The sequence below is a fragment of the Cimex lectularius genome, unplaced genomic scaffold (assembly GCF_000648675.2).
Source record: "Cimex lectularius strain Harlan isolate CLEC.00 unplaced genomic scaffold, Clec_2.1 scaffold163, whole genome shotgun sequence".
Lineage (NCBI taxonomy): Eukaryota > Metazoa > Arthropoda > Insecta > Hemiptera > Cimicidae > Cimex > Cimex lectularius.
Window position 1 is genome coordinate 1,136,433 of NW_019392826.1, and position 6,000 is coordinate 1,142,432.

General features: G+C 38.4%; 1 pseudogene; it reads left to right on the forward strand.

The window, feature by feature from the left end:
- The first annotated feature begins 2,407 nt into the window (after positions 1-2,407).
- On the forward strand, positions 2,408-5,032 carry LOC106666446 (annotated as a pseudogene).
- Positions 5,033-6,000: the final 968 nt, after the last annotated feature.

Below are 6,000 nucleotides of genomic sequence, written 5' to 3' on the forward strand. Positions count from 1 at the left end.
ATATATAAAAAATCTAGTTAAGTTTAGCAATATCTTCCATGGAGGAAACATTTCTACAAAGTGTGGCTCTGAAGTTTTTGTAATGTTCATTACTGGCATCGTCATTCTGGAAGGATGCAATAAACCCATCCCAACAGACATGATTTCAGAACGAGACACCTCTTTTAGAAAACCCTCTCTTTTTTAAGTTTGTAGGGTGTTGGGCGTATTTTTTAATTGTATTGGTTTCACAGGCCTTTAGTATTGCTTTTTCAACATTACTGTGGTTTGTTTTTAGATTTGACCTTTTTAATCATAGTTTGTTTTTGTTGAGCTTTTGGGTTGAAACTGGTGTTTCAGTAACTTGTAGTCTATCTACATATGAGGCGTTGCGGATACGAAGGGCGAACTCAACAAAAGGAGGTGTTGAGAAAAACTTATTTGAAAATAATTTTTCCGTTGACATGCGAAGGGCGAACTCAACAAAAAAGATTAAACCTGTTTTCGTTGAAGGATGCCTAATTTTTTGTTTATTAATGGTTACCCCATCTAGAGATTGGTCAGGAATTTGGTTGAACTTCAATTAATCAAAAAACACATTTTATTTATAAAGTCTGTATTCTGAAAACGTACGTACATTTAAAATAATATTAAAATGACTTTGAAAACGAATTGTAATTTCTAATTTTTAATTTTTTCTTTCTTTTTTTTTATTTTTTATTTATGCAAACTAAACGAAGGATTGCATCATACAGCGGAGCGCGAAGAGAAGGACAAGGAGCGATGTTGAGTTCGCCCTTAGTATCCGCCCGCCTATGGCAGTTTCCAACTACAATCCAACTAGCATCGTATTATTCTCTTCATATTTCAGACGGATACGAAGGGCGAACTCAACATGAAAGCTATAACTGTACATTCTCTGAAGCGGCTAGATTCGGATGGTGACCAAAAAAAAAAAATTAACCTGATGTCGAGTTCGCCCTTCGTATCCGCAACGCCTCATATGTGCTAATGAATATTTGTCTAGGGGCAACAAAGGTTTTTTTTTTAACTGCTTGTATTAACATTTGTTTTGTTGGCAAGTACATTAGTGTAGTATCTCACTTGTAAAATATAGTGGATTTCAATACAACTTGAATTACATGTATTAACAGTGGTACAATATTAGGCAAGTGCTTTAAATTGCCAGTACCAAAAAGTCAACATAATTAAATAAATTTAAAAGTCAATTTACTAGGACAATTAAATTGAAACTGATGAAATGGGAACTCAATAAAAATGTACCAGTACAACAAAATTTAATTTAATGAATGTGAACTCAACTAAAAAAATTATTATTACAACTAAATTGATGAAATGTGAACTCAACTAAAAAATTTACTAGGACAATTAGATTTAATTTGATGAATGTGTACTCAATAAAAAAAATTTACTAGGACAACAATTGAAATTTATAAAATGTGAACTCAACAAAAAAAATTGCTTGGTCAACTAAATTTAATTAATGTGAACTTCATAAAAAAATTACTAATAACTAAATTTAATTTGATGAATGTCAACTGAGAAAATTTACTAGGATAACTAAACTTAATTGGATGAATGGGAATTCATTTAAAAAATTTACTAGGACGACTGAATTGAAATTTATGAAATGAGGGCTCAACAAAAAAATTTACTAAAAACTAAATTTTTTGATAGTGTCCATCCTGATTTTGTGAACTACCTACATAATAAGATGATGGGTGGGATATAAATTTATTTTAATGAATACTCGATAATAAAAAAAAATTACTAGGACAACTAAACTAAAATTGATGAAATGGGAGCCCAATAAAAAATTACTAGTACAACTAAATTTAATTTAATGGATGTGAACAACAAAAAATTTATTAGGACAACTAAATTGAAATTGATGAAATGGGAGCCCAATAAAAAAATTTACTAGTACAACTAAATTTAATTTAATGAATGTGAACAATATCTTGGTGTAAATAAATAATGTTCTATCAAGAGTTAAATATTTACTTATTTGTTAACGTTAGCGATTTTGAGAGGAGTGTTGCTGGAGGTTGAAATGTTGAATTTGAAAAGGGCGAATCTCAGCGTGGATTCCACGGCCACTTGAAGCGGCAACTTCTCGACCGAATCACTTTTTCACGGGCGAACGGGGAAAAAAAGTCGTATCCGTCAAATTTCTTTTGGATCCGTTTGCAAGTTGAAGGCGAGTCCGTCGAGATCGAGAAGGAGCGGCGAATCTGCCGAAGCTTGTTTAAATGATATATTCGATAGCCGTCGAGTTGTACGACTCGGCCCTTCTCCTTTCGAATGGTTAACTTGCGACTGTTAGGGTCGGAACGGAAGGTAAAGTAAAAACTGCCGTTTTTCGTTTGGTTCAGTTTTGTTTTTAGTTGGAGGAAGGAAGGGGGAAATGACTTTCCAGCCGCAGGAGCAGTGGCTGAAAGATGTGCTCGTCCTGCTGAAGCTGTCGATGGCACCGGACACGGCCACACAGCGGGCCGTCAGCGAGAGGTTCGAGGAGCTTAGCGCGAACCCGGAGTTCTGCAAGTACCTCATGTACGTGGTGACGAAGATGCCCGAGGAGGACGAGGCGATCCGGTCGCGGAGTTGCCTCAACGTCAAAAACATCGTGAGGAGGTACCAGCAGAACATGCGAACCGACGTCTCGGACGTGGTCGAATACGTGAAGCAGATGGCACTGGTCAGCATCCAGGACAAGTCGTCGCTGGTGCGGAAGACGGTAGGCACGCTCATCTCCACCCTGGTGAGTTTGGACTCGCTGGCCAGCTGGCCGGAGCTTCTCCCCTGCCTTGTTGGCCTGCTCGAGACTAATGACGGCAATGCCTGCGAGGGCGTGATGAACGCGCTTATCAAGATATGCGAAGACATGACCGAGCTGCGTGACCCCGACTCGCCTCTCAACCACATCGTACTCAAACTGTTCAACTTCCTCGGACACAACGATACGAAGGTGCGATCGACTGCCGTCACCTGCATCAACATGTTCATCTCCAACAAGTCAGTGACTTTTTTGCAAAACTTTGACTATTTTATGAATGTGCTCTTTGAGATATCGAACGACAACGACCCAGAGGTCTGCAGGCAGGTGTGTCAGGCATTCGTCAAGCTGTTGGAGCAGAAGGTGGACAGCCTTCTTCCTTACATAAAACCTGTGATCGAATACATGATACTAAAGACACAGGATGAGAACGTCGCCTTACAGGCCACCGACTTCTGGCACACTCTGTCTGAGCAGGCCATTTGTAAAGAAGTCCTCGGTCCTTACCTTCCCAAATTGGTACCGGTGCTTGTGAGCAATATGAAGTTTACGGATTTTGATATAGCTGTTCTTAAAGGGGACATAGACGATGAGGCTGTCGAAGACAGGGATGAAGACATCAAGCCGAGGTTTTACAGACAGAAGACTCTGGATAACGAAAGGGAAGAATGCTCTGATGAAGAAGAAATCATCGGAGATTGGAATATAAGGAAGAGCAATGCGGCGGCTTTAGATACTTTCGCTCAGATCTTCAAAGAGGACCTCCTTCCTGTGATTTTACCAATTTTAAATGAGACTCTTTTCCATAATGATTGGGTGATCAAAGAATCTGGGATCCTTGCCCTCGGTGCGATTTCAGAAGGTTGCATGAGTGGGATCATTCAACATCTGAATGACCTGATCCCATATTTGATTCAATGCATGAGCCATAAGAGATCGCTCATCAGGGTGATCACTTGCTGGACCCTCTCCAGATATTACGAATGGGTGGTTTCTGAAGCCAGCAATGTATATCTTGAGCAGATCCTTTCTGGACTGCTTCACAGGATGCTCGATTCCAACAAAAAAGTGCAAGAGAGTGCTTGTTCCGCTTTGGCTAAACTGGAAGAGGTCGCCAGTTTCAAACTTATCAACCATCTTGAAGCCATTCTTAAAACTTTTGTATTTGCCTTTTCTAAATACCAAAGAAGGAATCTATCCCTGCTTTACGATGCTGTTGGCACATTAGCTAATTATGTTGGAAGTTGTCTTAACAGTCAGGAGTACATTAATCTCTTGATGCCACCATTAATTGACAAATGGAACAAAACCAACGACGAAGACAGGGACTTGTTCTGCCTATTCGAATGTATTACGTCTGTTGCAGTCGCCTTGAAGCATGGTTTTATTCCTTTTGCCGAACCTGTTTTTAAAAGGAGTCTCGTGCTTATCGAAAAGACATTGGCGCAGCAGATGGCCAAGGAGAAAGACCCAAAGAACGATGACCTCCCTGAATACGAGGTCGAGTTTATAATCTGCTCGCTTGATTTGGTGTCAGGCCTGGTAGGTGGTCTGGGACCGCAAATGGAGCCATTGATACGCAACTCCAACCTTTTAAACCTCTTGTACCAATGCATGCAGAACAGCACACCGGAGGTAAGACAGAGTAGTTTCTCTCTGCTCGGAGACATGGCAAGAAACTGTTTCCCTTGCATTTACCCCGTGTGGGGAAATTTCATCCCAGTGATAGTCTGTAACATCAACCCACAGTGTCTTCCTGTCTGTAACAATGCTACATGGGCGATTGGTGAGATATGTGTTAAAGTCGATGGGAGCGAGCTGAACCCCTACGTGGACCTTATAATTAAACAGCTTGTCGCGATCATCAATTCGGGCAACAGGATATTAGTCGATATCGCGGCGATAGCACTCGGTAGGATCGGAAACGTCTGCCCAGTTGAGGTGTCTGCCGTTCTAGACCAATTTTCCCGTGTGTGGTGCTTATCCGCTGGCAACATACGCGATAGATACGAAAAAGAATCTACTTTCAAAGGCATGTGTCAGGTGATCATCATCCGTCCTGTGGGCATTCTGCGAGACTTGTATCTCTTTTGCAATGCGATCGCAACCTGGGACGACCCCGGGGATCACTTAAAGGCCGTCTTCTCCAAGGTCCTCCATGGGTACAAGAATGAACTGGGCGAAGAGAACTGGAAGAAATTCACGGATCCATTCTCAGAACTACTCCGTGAGAGGCTCGCCATGTACCAAATCTAAACCAACAAATATTCCGGGGTTATGGGTATTTTGAATCTGCCATCGTTGGGAAAATTAAATACGCCGTCGGGGGATTGGGTCGCGTTGAAGTAAACAGTTCTTGCATTCTGGGGGGAGTAAAATCGTTTAATAATAAAAATATTAAAATAGGGAAAGGAAATATTGTATTTGAAATAAATAAAGGAGAAATACGTGTCCTACCGGATTAGGGCACCATCGTCGGTCGACTTGTGAATGTATTAAATAAAATCCAGTAATAAAACATTAGGCAGTTTTATTTGTCGTATTATCGAATTAATTATGATAAGTGTTAAACAGTCGGTAGGATTAAAGGGTCAATTTTGTATTAATAAATGGGATAAATTTCGTCGAAACAAGGGATTTAAATCGGTAATTTTTTTTAGAAAATGTAAAATCTTGTTAAACTTTTCGGCTAACTCGTTGGGTAAAATCGCGAACAAAAATTTCGAATTATTGGGCAGATTGAGTTTTAATTTCTTTAAAAAAAAACTAAAAAAATAAAAAAACAAAAAAAAACTTATTCGACATTTAACTTTTTATTTTTAAAAAGTAGAAAAATTAGACGTCAATTTTATTTTTTAATTGTTTATAATACTTATTGATTCAGTGTGAGCAATAGACTAGTCTAACTGTTGTCGTTTTCATTTAAATGCGATTTTTATCTAAATTCTTACATTTAGAAAAGTGAAAAAAGTCCTTCAACTTATTTTGGCAGTTTAAAATGAGTCTCAAAATTTAAACAAAAAATGTATCAATTATTGTAAACTTTTTATTTATTTTTTAATTTTTAATTTTTGAAGGACTGATAAAAAACTAAATGGAGTATTTAAAAAGTAGCAGAAAATAAAGGTTTTTCCTTAAAAAAACTAAATAAATAAATTTAAAAAAAGCAAAAAAAAAGATGATTAGTATATTATTTAAATAGTTATAAGATCTAAATGGAGAAA